Source organism: Manis pentadactyla, chromosome 9, assembly GCF_030020395.1.
Source record: "Manis pentadactyla isolate mManPen7 chromosome 9, mManPen7.hap1, whole genome shotgun sequence".
Classification (NCBI taxonomy): domain Eukaryota; kingdom Metazoa; phylum Chordata; class Mammalia; order Pholidota; family Manidae; genus Manis; species Manis pentadactyla.
This window is the reverse complement of record NC_080027.1, coordinates 123,074,156-123,088,782: the sequence shown is the minus strand read 5'-3', so window position 1 is coordinate 123,088,782 and position 14,627 is coordinate 123,074,156. Positions and strand designations below refer to the sequence as shown.

At 54.5% G+C, this 14,627-nt stretch overlaps 1 protein-coding gene across 2 annotated transcripts in view; it reads right to left on the bottom strand.

Annotated features, from left to right (window-relative positions):
- Positions 1–9,611, bottom strand: part of LRRN2 (leucine rich repeat neuronal 2) — a 55,393-nt gene extending 45,782 nt beyond the window's left edge. For both annotated transcript variants that reach the window (XM_036909682.2, XM_057508080.1), the window contains exon 1: positions 9,282–9,611. The gene's annotated coding sequence lies outside the window, so the exon portion shown is untranslated. The remainder of the gene's footprint in view (positions 1–9,281) is intronic.
- Between the last annotated feature and the right edge of the window lie 5,016 nt (positions 9,612–14,627).

The window sequence follows — 14,627 nt, the reverse complement described above, 5'->3', positions numbered from 1 at the left end:
GGCCCCGGACTGGAGCCCTCCCTTCCCACTGACTCGGTGTGACCTCCGGCAAAGCCTCTTGTCTCTGGGCCTCGGCTTCATCAGCTGGAAAATAACGGGCTTGTGCTCCCAACCCAGTGTACTTCGGACGGGGCTCCTCCGAGCCTCTGCGTCATGGAGCGACTCCTCCGGGGTCACGGGTCGGGAGGAGCTGAGGCAGTGCGTCCTGGTCCACCGGCTCTGCTCCAGCCGCAGCAGCCTTGCTCCTGTTGCTGCTGTGGCATATCAGCACAAATACAGAGGTTTAGAACTGCACAAATTTATTACCTTACAGCTCAGAAGGTCAGAAGGCCAAAATGGGTCTCACTGGGCTAAAACCATGGTGTGGGAAGGGCCGTGCTCCTCTGTGGCGGCTCTGGGTGCGAATCTGTTCCTTGCCTGTCCCAGTGTCCAGAGGCCACCCCCACTCCTTCACTCACGGCCCCGTCCGTCTTCCAAGCCAGCAGTGGCCTGCTGAGTCTCACCTCTCGTCGCTTTGACACTGACTTCTGCCTCCCTCCTCCACATTTAGAGGACCTTGGTGACACCTGTTGCCCACCCAGACCAGCATGTGCACCATGCATGGGAATGATTTCTCCCGGCGGACTCCGTGATGCCCGAGGCCATGGCCTTGTTCTCATGTGCTCCCCGTTACCCATCCCATCCCATCTCTTGGCACTACACCTGGTACAGAAGGTACACTGACTTAATAGTTATAAAGTTAAGAGTATCCTTTCTTCTCACACCTTGACCTTGAACACTCTCCTCTTCCTAGATCCATCCAGAGGAGTGCCCGGACTGCAACAAGCTCTAGAAATAGTACCAAACTCAGAACTCCAGGTCTTGGCACCTTCCTGCTAGCACCTTTCCAAGCCCATCGCCATCAACTCCAGCGTGGGCAGACGAGACAGACTCTGACTTGCCCCCAGGGAAAGCGGTGGCCTCTCTCTCCTCACCTCGGCAAGCTGCCCTCTGCCAACTGCCCAGGACCCAGGGGGCCTAAATGACAAGACTCTTATGGGAAAGGTGCCCTGGGTATTAATCACAGCCCTGGTGTTTTATGATCTGATGCAAATTACTCACCCTCTCTCAGCCTTATTTTTTTTCCCCCTCAGCAAGCTCATCCCCATTCCTACTTCCACCATATGTCCCAGGGGATCCTGGAAAAGAAATGCGGTGCAGGCGGGAGAAGCTCTTCTCCGGAGCAGTGTGGCCCCGGGGAAGTTGAGGAGAAAAAGAGCCACCATCTATTGAGCTGCTACTTTGTAGCAGGCACTTTACACAGATGAGCTCGCTTAGTGCCGCGGCTGAGAACCAGGGCCGAGGAGTCTGAAAGGCGTGGGCCTGAACTCTGGCCCTGCTGTGGGCTGGTTGTGTGTGGCCTCCGGCAAGTGACTTAATGTTTCCCAGCCTTAGTTCCTCACCTGCAACATGGGGGAAATCAGTATCTGCCTTACAGTGTGACGTCGATTAAATGAAGTAAAGTTTTGGGCACATCACAAGCGCTCAATAATGATCGCTCTTATTATTAATAACCCAGGAAATGGGTGTTATTAACTCAGCTTTATAGATGAGGAAACTGCCGCTCGGGGAAGTTGAGTAAAATGCCCAAGGGTATATGGTTAGGGAACGGATTCTAAGCCGGTTTTACCTGATCCTGGTCCTCTGGGTCGTGAGCCAGGAGGCTGGAAGCTCAGGCCTGCACCTTCCGGTAGCTGTGCCAGGGGCCTTGGGGCGGAGGCTGAGGACACAACACTGGTCCGTGTGACTTGGCTCCTGCTCTACAGCTGGGGGGCCAGGGGACGGGGGACCTGCCTGGGGCTTGGGTGGGTGTGGGCACCACCCATGAGCCCCACTCTACCCCAGGGCAATCTCTGTCCACACAGCAGACGTGAGCCCAAACCCCCAAGACCCAGGCAGCCTCCTTCCAGAGTGAGGACAGCCTCACCCCTCAGGGGGGATGTTCGCTCATTCAGGCACAATTTTATTTGCAGTTCACTATATGAAATTAGTTGCAATGTTCCAGGAGTATCCTACCAACCAGGAGCCCAGACAGTGAGAGGAAGGGAGAAAAATGGAGCTCAAGGGACTTCCAGAGCCCTGGGCCCCAGACATGGGGTGCTGAGGGGCGCTGGCAGATACAACACACTAGAGAGAGCAGATCCGTGACACAGGAATCCAGAAGAGCACAGGAGCCCTGGGTCATGGGGGCTATTCTCTGAGGGCTGCGCCCCTGTCCCCTGAGAGAATAAAGGGGTCACCAGCAACCCAGATGGTGGGGAAGGGGCTGCTCCAGAGACCCAGTGCCTGCCGGGAGAGCTCACACACTTGCTGCCTTGTGCCCACCCATGGGGCACCCCTCAGTGTGGCCACCCTTCTCCCCCACCCACGAGCTACAAGTGCCCCTTTCACGAATCCTCCCTCTGCAGATCCAGACCCCACTCAGTTTCCCAGGCCCAAGTCAGCTGCACCTCCTGGAGGAAGCATTCCCTATAGACTCCCACACAGAGCTCACAGTTCTGGTAACATTTATAGTCTAAATCACACAGTTTAGCACTTGGTTTTAAATAACTGTCTGGTATTATTCTCTTCTTATTTCTTGTGAGTATTAAGTTTTGCCTCCCCAACTGATTGGTAGGTTTCCTTACCAGCAAAGACTGTCTTGTGTGTCTTTATATTCTCCCCCACCCCCACGCCCCACTGCCTAGGAGGCAGCACCCGTTGGAAAGTACTTGGTGGTAAATATCAATTGACTACATCATCAGTGGCTGGAGAACTTCCCACCTAGCCACCTGGTGAACGGATGGCCAAGACCCATTTGTTTTTGTTTTTTTTAAAGATCAGATCATGTCACCTCTGCCCCCAGACCTTGCAAAGGCTCCCCATCTCACTCCGAGAGAACACACTCCTCGCCCCAGCCCTAAGGCTCCCCAAGATCTGGGCTCCTCAGTGCTCCTCAAACCTGCCCTGCCTCTGAGCCCTTGCACCTGCTGTTCCCTCTGCCTGGGGTGCCCTTACCTTTGCGTCCACTTCATCTTCATTCACATGTCACCTTCTCGGGGAGAATTACAAACTCTCCTCTTCCTAACACGTGCTCTATCCCCCTCCTTGCTTAGTTTCCTCTTTAGCACTGATATACTATTGACTGTAGCCCCAGGTGATGAAGTATAAGCATCCTAAGGGTAGAGATCTCTGGCTGCTCACTGCTGTGTAAACCCCCAGGCCTGGCACAAACGCCTGCTAAATATTTGCTGAATGAAGAGACCCCAGTCCCACCCTGTGCTGGCGATGGCTGAGGCATGGCTGTGCTCAGAGATGGGTGACAGGCAGGAAAATTCTGCAGGTCCCTTCTGGATGTGGGATCCCAGCATCCCACCCCTGGGCCAACTCTGGGGAAGCCCCTTCTGAAGTTCAGAGGCCCGGAGCTGTGTGAGTTCTAGCTACTCCGTCCCACTGGGGGCTCTGTCCAGAAGCAGAAGATGGGGTGTGCAGGTGTGACTGCCGGGCAAGGTGAAGTGTCGAGGCCCTCCCCGCCGTGCACAGCTTTTACATTTCCAGCTTGCCCATCAGCTGCCCCTCTGCCTCTCCACTGCCAGGGCATCACCACGTCCAACCCTCCTGGGCCAAAGGCAAACTTTCAACACCTGCCTTTGAGTGCTCGTTTTGACAACATCTATAGAGAAACACAATTTCTCTTCTTTCTCTCTCCCTTTCCTTTCACTTTCACCCTGTAAGGATCAGGTGAGACAGACCCCCTTTTCTTGGTGGTGGTGGTGGTGGTGGGGACCCATGGCAGCTGCCTAACAATTGCTGCTCCTTCTTCTAAATGCTTTTCTCCTGAAGGCTGTGCCTTGAGAGATACTTGCAAATAGGAACAATTGTATCTGCTTTTCCTAAGACTCATAAACCTCCCCTGCAGAGACGCCCCACTGACAGCACTAATCCCAATCCGCCCCTGCCTGATCCGCCTGATCTGGGGTCTCCCAGATGTCCTCTCGCATTGGCCCTCGGGACTGACTCTTACAGTCCAGCTCTGAGGCCACCGGCTCCCCGTGGCCCCTGAAGCACCTGGCAGACCAAAGGAAACAATGCTGGTTCTCGAGGAGCTGTGACCTCCCAGAGCAGGAGGAAGAGGGGAGACCCTCTCTGAAGACCCCCTAAAGGGGCAGGCAGCCCCTGGCTTGGACAGGACTTGGGGAGCTACCTATTGTAGTGAGAAGGAATGGGCTGGATGCCCCCAGATCACCCTCCAGGCCCAAAGGACACTGGATTCTGGGGGTGGTTAAGAAGCAGCTGTCCTAGGGTCAGAGCAAAGGTTAAATCCTCCCTTGTTGTGTGTGTGTTTTTTTCTAGTTGTATGTCACTGAGCAAGTTACTAAACCTCTGAGTCTTGGTTTCCTTATGTTTAAACTGAAGATAATCAGAGTGCTACCAAATGAGGGTATTTTTGAGGATTTAATGTACTAATGTACGTAAAGCCCTTGGCACACTGCCTGGCACATACGAAGTGCTCGATAAATACCAGCTTCTGTCATTAGTGCCATTTCCATGTGAGAGGAGCCAGCTGAGAAACAGTTACTGCCCCAGGAACCCTCTGCCTGCTCTTCAGCTTGGGAAACTCACTGCAAGTCCTTCAGATGCTGAGCAGCAGGGAAGGTGTGGGTGGAAGAAATGCACAGAGCGAAGCTCACGTGTGAACCGAAGCCGTTTCAGCCTGCCTCCTAAAAGGCAGCCCTCTCAGGCCCAGGCGTCTCCTGGTCCCCAAGAAGTAAGAGGACAAGGGCTGCGGCACCTCTGGGTTTGGAGTAGAGACTGCTGGAGGATGGCTTAGAACACCCGGGAGGCCATGGTCATGAGACCAATCCCTACAGGGACACACTGGGGGCCCTGCCAAAGGCCAACTGTCCTAGGCTGGGGAATGTGGGGACGTTCTGGGCACCCTGCCAGCACCACTGGACGCTCAGCTCTGAGCCCTGGAAACAGGCTGAGGCGGGACGTGTCCAAGGTGTTCCTGATATCCACAGAAGGCCACACACAGCACAGCAGCTTTTGATGCCCACTTCCTGTGCCCCAGACACCCCCTGCCCCAGAGGCCCCAGGCCTACCGCCTCTGCCTGGCTGATTTCAAGCCTTGCCCCAAATACCATGTCCTCTGAGACCATTTCCTAATCTGCAGGCAGAGACAGCCACCTCTTTATCTGCTCATCCCGTATTATAGCACTTGTTTCATACTCTAAGACTGACTGATGCCCCCATTTAATAACAGAACAATACTCAAATGGCACTTACTATGCCAGGCACTGTGCTAAGTTCCTTACACATATTAACTCACTTAATCGTCACAACAATTTATGAAGTAATTGCCATTATTATCCCATTTACACATAAGGGAACCGAGGCACAGAAGTTTAGATGACCTGCTCAAAGCTAGAAGTGGTGAAGCCTGGATTCGGACACCAGCTGGCTGGCTCCAGAATCTACACTCTTACTGTGAACATTCTTGAAGGCAGGGGCAACATCTGACTTGTCTAGCACCGAGCGCAAGGCTGAGTACACAGTAGGCATTACTAGAGACGGGCTGCTTGCACAAGCAGGTGCCTGCTGAGGCCACCATGGTGGACATCCCAGCCTCTGGGCTGCAGGACGGAGACCAAGGCTCTCAGGGAAGCAGCAGATGAAGGCAGCCTTCTCACCCTCGCTCGGGAATGTTGGTCCTGGCTGGTTGTGCCTTTTATTTCCTGTCTCTTACCTTCTGTTTTTCTGTTCCTCTCTGCCTTTCTCCTCCCCTCTTCTGATCCTAGGTCACTCTCCCCCTTTCCGGCCCCATCTAGCCTCTGTCCACAGTCCCTGTCCTTCTTGTAGCTCCTGCAGGCTTGAAAGCCACCCACCCCATCCTTGACCTTGGGACTTTCATAGAGTCCAAGCTTGTCTAAGGAGGCCGAAAACACCAGTGACATCGACTCATTAGAATAGCCACGCACCAAGCTCCCACACCCGGACTTTGAATGAAAACAGCAATTTCCCATCAACTCTACCTGGATGCAGGGTTGGGGGTGCTGGTGGAGGTGGGGGTGGTTGTCACCGATCTGGGCAGGATCAGGAAGATCCACTGCCCTCCGTGCCTCCTTTCCCAGAGTCCTAAGTCCTCCAGGAGGCCTTCCCTATTCACTTGAGAAAGCTGTTCATGCACCCATTCAACAAATCCTTGTACATTCTGATATTCTGAGGAGATACAGCATGCTCCTGAAAAATTCAGTTAAAAGGTAATGTTCAAAAACAGCAGCAGACTCACAGACTCCGAGGGGTGAGGGAGGGAGGTGGAGGGGTATTCTGATTGGCACACATGGTGTGTGTGGGGTCACGGAGAAGACAGTGTAGCGCAGAGAAGACAAGTAGTGACTGTGGCATCTTACTACACTGATGGACAGTGACTGCAATGGGGCATGGGGGGGATTTGATGATATGGGTGAATGTACTAACCACATTGTTTTTCCTGTGAAACCTCCTTAAGGTGTATATTGATGATACCTTAATAAAAAATCAATTTCAAAAAAGGTAATGTTCAGATGACTGTACAAGTTACCAGATATCACAGATATCATAGAGGCCACATGAACTGTAGAGAATCAGTGACTCCAAAACAGAGACCTATGTGATGGGGCAAGTGGTTTATCTTCTCTGGTTCTCAATTCCCTGAGCAGGGGATGATAATCCAGACCTTAGAAGGTTGTCAAGATTGAGGGATATAATTTGTGCAAAGCTCTGGGTGGACTGGTGCTTAGTAGGTACTAAATAATGAATCTGTTTCTTTCTCCTTCCTCTAAAGCACTGGCCTTCTACTCAGCCCTCCTGGAAAAATGGTGAGATATGAACTGGTCCATCCTTCAGGCCAGAAATACCTTAAGGATAGGAAGACCCTGCGTCTGTAAGCTTTGTGGTGCCTGGTATATAGTGAGGAAATGGGCCTGCCTGTCAGAGGTCACACAATGTGATACTAATGACAATTCTCTAGGATTTACACTCCTCCCCCATCCTCCACTCCTAAGCAGTGGGTCTTTGAAAGAGCCTAGTGGGCACAGAACTAATCAGTGGCAAGTCCAGATACTAGTTCAGTTTTGCCCTGAGATATGGAAGTTTCATTGCTGTCTCCTCAGCTCCTAAAATACATAGTAGGTGTTCAATAAACTGGTAATTTTTTTTTTCCTTACAAATAAAAATCCTGGGTGGGTAGGAGAGGCACATGGCAGGGTACAGGAGTCATGCCTGGTATTCGCAGCTGCCAGGCACCCACCTGGGCCCTTCCTCTGTAAAGCAGACACAGCAAACCCCACAGAGCGCATGTTCCCGTCATCGGGATGTTTGGAACCCAGCACACATGCCCGGCTTGTGGCTTAAGCTGTGGTTTACAGAAGGGAAGGGAACAAAGGTGGGGACAGAGGCCAGGAGGAGAAGGGAGAAAGGGAGGGGTCTCAGAGAGGGAGGGGGTACAAGGAGAGGGGGCCAGAGAGATGCTTGAGGAGGAGAGAGACTCAAGAGTGAAGGAGAGAGCAGGGAACAGAGGGGAAGGGGGACCCGGGAGAAGGAATGGGGTGGGAGGAGGCACTGTGGTGAGTGGCAGGAAGCCTGCTCTCCCGGCCTGGGTGGAATTCATCAGCAGGCCTCTGCTTCCCACTGCTGCCCAGTGCCTCCTTCGGGCCAAGCCGCTGCCTGAGGGAGGGAGGGTTTGCGGGCAGCTCCCGTTCACCAGGGGTCTTCCAGACCCCGGGCAGTTCTCAGTCCCTGAAGCAGTAAGGCCTTTAGTTCCATCCTTTGCAAAAAATGAGGTCCCATCCCAGGTCCAGAGGGACCCCGAGGCAGGAAGGAGACTCGGTGCCAGCCAGCCCCGAGGAAGGAAGAGGGCCTAGAAGACTCAGGCCCCTAGCTGTGCCTTTTTCTCTCCATCTTTTCCCCACAAGGGCACCTGGCCTGCCAGGAAAGTGGGTCAGGCCATCCACATGTGACTTTCTTCTAACAACAGGGTCCACAGGCAAGTGGGCCCCAGTGCCCTGTGCACAGCGCTGCCCACCCTATGCCCAGGGATCTTTGTTGGAAGGACCTTTAAGGAGCAGTGGGCAGTGGGAGGGGATCCTGGCCTTCTCATTCAGGAGACGACACTGGGCCAGAGCCCATCCCAGGCTGGCGGGGAAACGGGAGCGTGCTGGCTGCCGGGTGCGTGCAAAGACCCAGATCTCCCCAACGATGGTGACCATGCTGGCAGGAAGCCACTTCTCCCCTGGCCTGGGGAGGCTGTTCTGTCTACCGCCCACCTCCTGGGGTCTTCGAGCAGAGGGCCCGACCTGTCCATCTCCCGCAGCCCTGCGCCCAGCCCAGCCCACCCCCTCCCGACCCTGCCCGTCGCCCAATTAGAAGCTGCGTTGGGTCCAACAGATGGGAGCTGCGGCAGCCCGAGGCACCGAGCACAAAGCCCAGCTGACATTTTCCTGCCTGCTCCTCTGGTGGGGGAGGGATGACAGGACAGAGGGGGCGCACAGCAACACCCCTAAGGCCCACCCCCAGGCTCCAGGTCCTGCACCTCCTCAGTGTCTCGGCTCAGCCCGAAATGGCGCTCAGTTTCCCCTCACCCGCCGGCTCCGCGCCGGCTGGGCAGCCAGAGCGTGCGCCGCCCTTCGCCGGCAGGACAGACGGACCACCTGTGGCTGGCCGAACCCCTCCTGTCTCCTGGGTGCTGCGGGGGGCCCGGGCGGTCTCTGCGATTCGGCGCCCCACTCCCCAAGCCCCACGCTGAGCGCAAGGCCGGCCCATCCCCCGCGGCGAACGTCCCGCTCCAGGCTGCGCACAGACCCCTGCGGCCCAGCAGGAGCCTGGTCCCGGGGCCAGACACTTCGGACAGAGCCCAAGGGCGCCTGGCCCCTCCTCGCGGACCCCGGGCTCCAGGGAGGGGAGGGCCCCGAGGGAAGCTCCCGCCCCTCCGCCCCGTCACCCCGTCACCCCGCCACCCCGCGGCCCCTGACGTCCCCGAGCCCAGCTCCGGCCAGCAACAGTTCGGGGCGGCCCGGGCCTCTCCGGGAGGATCGGGACCCAGACGCCCCTGCCCCGCGCCCCGGGGCCAGCCCGCGCCCCGGCGCCCTCCTCGGCCGGCTCCGGCCCCGCGCCCCGCCCCAGCCCCCCCCGCGGGCTCCGCGGCGGACCCCCTCCCCCCGCCCGCGACGCCCCCCAACCCCCGCCCCAGCGCCGCCCGCGGGCAGCCCGAGCCGCGCACTCACCCCGCGGGCGCCGTCCGGGATCCCGGGGCCGCCGCGCCCCGCTCGCCTTCGGCCCGGTCCGGGCTGGCGGAGGCTGGTCCGCGCCCTCCCGCCGCGCGCCGCCTGCTCGGGCCGGGGCCGGGCCGTGGGGCCGTGCCCGCCGCGGAGTTTGCCTGCGAGCGGCTGTGGGGCCGCGCCGGGCGACGGCAGAATAACGATCTGCCCCGCCCGCGTCCTCCGCGTCCCGGGCGCCGCGCCGCCCGTGCCCGTGGTGACAGGCGGCTGGCGGGCGAGAGCCGGGCGCCCCCTCTGCGCGCCGCTCGTTTGCAAGTGCACAGAGCAGGCCCTCGGCGCGCCCCTCCTCCCGGCTTCACCGCCGCGCTCTCAACCTCCCAGCCCACCCCCGTCGCCTCCTCCCCGTCTGCAGGCCATGCCCCCCCCTCCAGCCCCGCTGCCACGTTAACTCCTGAGCGGCCAGAGGCCCCCTCTCCCTAACGCGCAGGCACATCGCGCAGGGAGGAGTTGGGTGGGGCCAGATGCTGAAGCTTGAGCATCCGGGGCTGGTGGTGCTGGGCCTTTAGAAGCAAGGCTTAGCTGAAAGAAGTGGGCACAGGGCATGGATCTGCCAGGAGAAGGGGATGGTTCTTCTGATATTTCTCTTTCCCCATTGTAAAGGCCGGGAGGACAGAGGGGAAATTCAGCAGCTTTTATGCTCCTAAGCCCACATTTTTGCCTTGCACTGTGCTGCCCTCCTGAAGTCAACAGCAGACTAAGAAACACAGTGGATGGCTTAGGATTTGTTATGGGCACAAACCCCTCTCATCCGAGAGAATGGAGTGGGGTACCTACTGCACCTCCCCCTTCCTTTCACCAACACACACACACACACACACACACCAGTTCTTATGCCCTTCTAGCATTGCCCCTTGTGCTGGGCAGCTCTGGCATTCTGGAAGATCCCATCCTGCCTTTAACAAAGCATGACAATCTACATAGGCGTGAGGCAGAAACTGGCGAGCCCGCTCAGGGACTTGGATTCGGGCGATGCCCATCCTGCAGGCTGGATAGCAGGAACCCCGGGAAAGGAGAGCAAGAGGTGGGTGCTGGGCTGCTGCCTGGTGGCTCAGAAAGCCACTGGTTGGGGCTTAGGAGAGTGGACCTCCTGCTGGAGCCCACTGCTTCAGGTCCCTGACTTAGTGGAGTCTTCAGCCTGGACCACTCAGAATGGACACAAGTTCAGCTCCATGACAGGCCACACCTGCCGGTGGGTCTTGACAGGCACATGCAGAACCAACAGCAGGGGAGTGGGTAGAGGAAACCCAAGGTACAGGGAGTCCTGCCAGGAGTGGTATCTGGTCTGTCTGCCTCCAGGGCTTGAGCTCAGCGCCTCCTGTGAGTTGAATTGTGGACAGAACGTGGACAGAGCTTTTTGTCTCTTTTTGGCTCTCAAAGCCACAGCCTGTGGTGACTCCATGCCCGGAGCCTTTTATAAAGTGGCTTGAAGGTCTGTTCTGCATGCACAGAGGGGGCTCTCACCTTCATATACGCAATAAGCACGTATTAAGCTCCCATTGTACTTCCTAAACCACCTCCATGCCCCCAACCTCCACCCCTGCTGCGGGACATAATGGCCTCAAGGAGCTTAGAGGGACAAGTTGGAACTATGTCAAACAAATTTTAACATTTCAAGGCAATGGAAGTGCCACAGAAATACAGAAAGAAAAAGCCATTATGTGAGAGGGTTATTCATGGAAGGTTTTATGGAGGAGTTGTGATTCAAGCTGAGTACAGATGGAGGGAGGGGAGTTGAACTGGCAGAGAAAACAGGGACCAGCAAAGGCAGGGAAGTGGAGCCAAGCAGAGTAGACTGGGTTGTCTGGATGGTAGAAGGCAGGGGAGGGAAGTTACAGAGCTAATATTGAATGCCGGGGCGTTCACATCTCTCTCATTTCTCCTTTGAGTTGACTCTTACCCCATTTAACAGAGAGGACAATGGAGGCTCAGGGAGTTTGAAGTCTACAGGCTGCATTTGAACCCTCTCCTTGGAACCCACAGTGCCCTCACAGTTACGCAGTATTGGGGATATGGAATGAAAGCCGCTGAGTCTGAAGTGCCAGGCTGAACACCTCAGCCGTGGCCAGTGCGCAAGGGATTTGGGATGAAAGAGGCAGGAGGCTGGAAGACTAGCTGATGCAGGAATGAGGGGAAGGTGAGCAGGGAGAACAGAGGGTAAATGTAATGGGCCTTTTTAAAAGGAACTTGGCAAAACTTTGACTGTGACTCATTGAGTGAAGGGGTCAAAACTTGACTCCAAGCTTCTGAGTGTGTCTGGGGCCCTTGTCAACACATCCTGAGGACCAATGGCAACATACTCAGACTGATCATGAAAAGGAGGAAATATTCCCAATCCTTCAGCAGCTCAGTGACCTGAGCACTCCCTCCGGTGCCCCAACACCCATGCATGCTGCCCAGTGCCAGCTGGGTGGTGAGTTGGGGCTGAGACTGTCCCACACTGCATGACGTCAAGAAGAGTACCTTACAGTATGTAGACAGTCAATTGACAGATTACTAGAGAATAAATGAGGTAAAAGCAAGTAACATTTGCCAAGTGGCAGGTTCCTAAGTGGCAGACCCTGTAACGCTGGATAAGGGGATTGTATTGTCTATGGGGACTGAGACGGGGGAAGCCTTCTCTTGAGCTGACTCCAAATTTCCTACAACCCAGCAGGACTGAGGAAAGAGCACAGATTTTAGAGCCAGAGATTTGAAACTCTGCTGATCACTTACTCTGTGTTGCTTTAGGAAAAGTGCTTAACTTCTCTGAGCTCCAATTCTTTCCTATGTAAACATAGTATTCAAGTAATAGCAGTTAATACCTGCTGAACACCTGTTCCATGTAAGGCATGATGCTAAGGACACTTATGCATCTGCTGTTTGGACATTCCACAAAACCTAGGACTCTGGAGATAGAAGAAAGAAAAGGGTTTAACATTTAGTTACCTAGTACGTAATAGAGCTGAGACCTGAACCCAGGGCTATCTGATGGCAAAGTCTAAGCCCTGAACCACTACCCTGTAGCACTTCTTTTAAGATGAGGGTGGTAATAAGGGTATTAATTCACTTGTAGAATTGTTGTGAGATGGAACAGCAGTCACTTGTGTCCAGTAGTGAGCATGGTGTCTAGCACTCTAGCACATAGCACGTCCCAGTAAGTGGCAGTCTCTCTCTCTACCTAGCTCCCGTGGCTGCCAGTCTGAGTCAGATATTTTCCTGGGAAAAGAAGATAGGGACTTGATCCAGTCCTCTGCATGCTCTTAGATAACTGCCCAGAGGATTTAATGGCCCTGTTACTGACCTTTCACCCCCTAGTTTAATCTCTGGGCTCAGGAAACCTGGGACTCTGTGACATCAGAGTGTCTTGGGGAAGAGGCTGGGATTATAGGGCCCTACAAGTGATACTTGGCTCACCTCCACTTGGCGCTTTAATATTGGGGTCACGCACTGAGCCAGTATGCAGGCTGTTCGTGTGGTAGGGAGAAGTGAGGACAGGAGGGCTCCTCCTGGAGCCTGGCAGATGAGCCAAATCAGAGAAGGGAGGCTGGCGATGTAGACACCCCACTGCAGGGTGCAGCCTCTGCCTGGGCATGGGCAAAGAATGGGGCCTTTGGAGTCCCTGGGGACTGTTGTGCCACCCAAGACCCAGTTAGGTAGAGAGCGAGGCTGTAGAGCAGTGGACCTCAGGCTTAAGCATCACCTAGAGCTTGTGTACAAAGGTCAACTTACTGCTCCTACCCTGGAGGCAGATTCTGCTGTTCTTGCAATCTGCATTTTGACAAACTCTCCCTACGATGCTGACTCAGGTGACTGGCTGAACCCCGCTTTGAGAAACACTGGCCTGGGGTGCCCACCATTCCCTGACCTCCCCATGCCTGGGCTGAGTGAAGCAGAACCCTGTGCTCTGGCTGTTGGGGACAGCAGTGAAAGAGAAACACAGGGTCCTGCCAGAGGCAGGTTCATGGTAAAGCTGAGGAAGCTTGAATTTGGGGTTGCTCACTTGTGGGGATGAAGGGAGGGCTGGCTATCAGAGCTAGGACCTGGAGAATATTCTAGGAGGGGAGGGGAGGCCAGTTTACAATAGTAAAGCATTTTTACATAAGCATTTCTAGTAAACTGAGTGAAGAGATATCAGAAGAAAAAGATCTGAATTTCCAAGGCTCATGTAAATTGTGTCTTTCTAGTTCTAAAGAAATTTAACCACTGGGCCTCATTTTGCATTTATTCTTTTTCTTTAGAGGGCCCCACAAAACCTGGATTTTCTCTGGTCTCAGGACCCACCAGACCCACAGACACCCTTGGGGCACAGAGAACAGAAAGGCAGGAGGTACTCTGCAGACCGCAGAGCCCTGTGGAGCTGCAGTGAGGCCTCTGGTTCCGGGAAAAGGCCCTGCAGGTGAAACGGTGGAGATTGAATCTGTTTTTGCCCAGGAACAATGTGATAATGGAAATTACATTCCCCACCAAGGTCCTGGTGCCCAACTTTTTATAGGAATAAGTATAAACACCATAAGCACCATATTTAATCAACTGTAAATGATACACCTGTACTCTGTTAAATTGAATTTGAGTATATAAAACAGCCACACTGGGCAATATGGTAACCAAATCCCATTCTGTTTAATTTAATGTATTCAAAAGATTCCCGGGAGAAATGCTATTTGGAGGAGTTGGAGGGAGCCGTGGAGACGTCAAGAGGGAGATTCTCAGAGGGCTGAAGCTCGGGGATAAGGGTTTTGTGCCTTATGTCACAGCTGAATACAGGCCAACCAGGCAGCATGGATACACTCAACTGACTCTGAATGCATGTCTCTTAAGAGCTGCCTACACGCTCCCCAGGAATGGGGGGCATTTGAGAGGGTTCCTAGTGCTTGAAGTTAGACAATACTGATCTGGAACAGCTTTCTTGGGGAGGAAATTTTTGAGAAGATACTGAAAGGCAGGAGAGAAGAATGGTTAGGCTTCTTGAGAGGTTAGTCCCAGGGGACCCTCAGAACATTTTCATTTGACTTTTGACCCACCTCGCTGTCACCCCCAGTCTGTCAAGAAGACTTTATCCTTGAGTGCTTATCCCCCACCTCCCCTCTTTTTCACTGGTTTCAAACTGCAGGGGGAGACCCACTAGTGTGTTAGAATAAGGGCTTTTTTTAAACAAGTGAAATAGAATAGGAAAGAACATGTTTCATGAATACTTTTGTTCCACTAAGATGTAAACATATATGTGTGCTGAGGCGTGGTGTTCAGTGTATTTCTTACCATGCATCTCTATCAAATCCTGGCTATTTATTCCCAAAGCCTATTGATAATATCTAT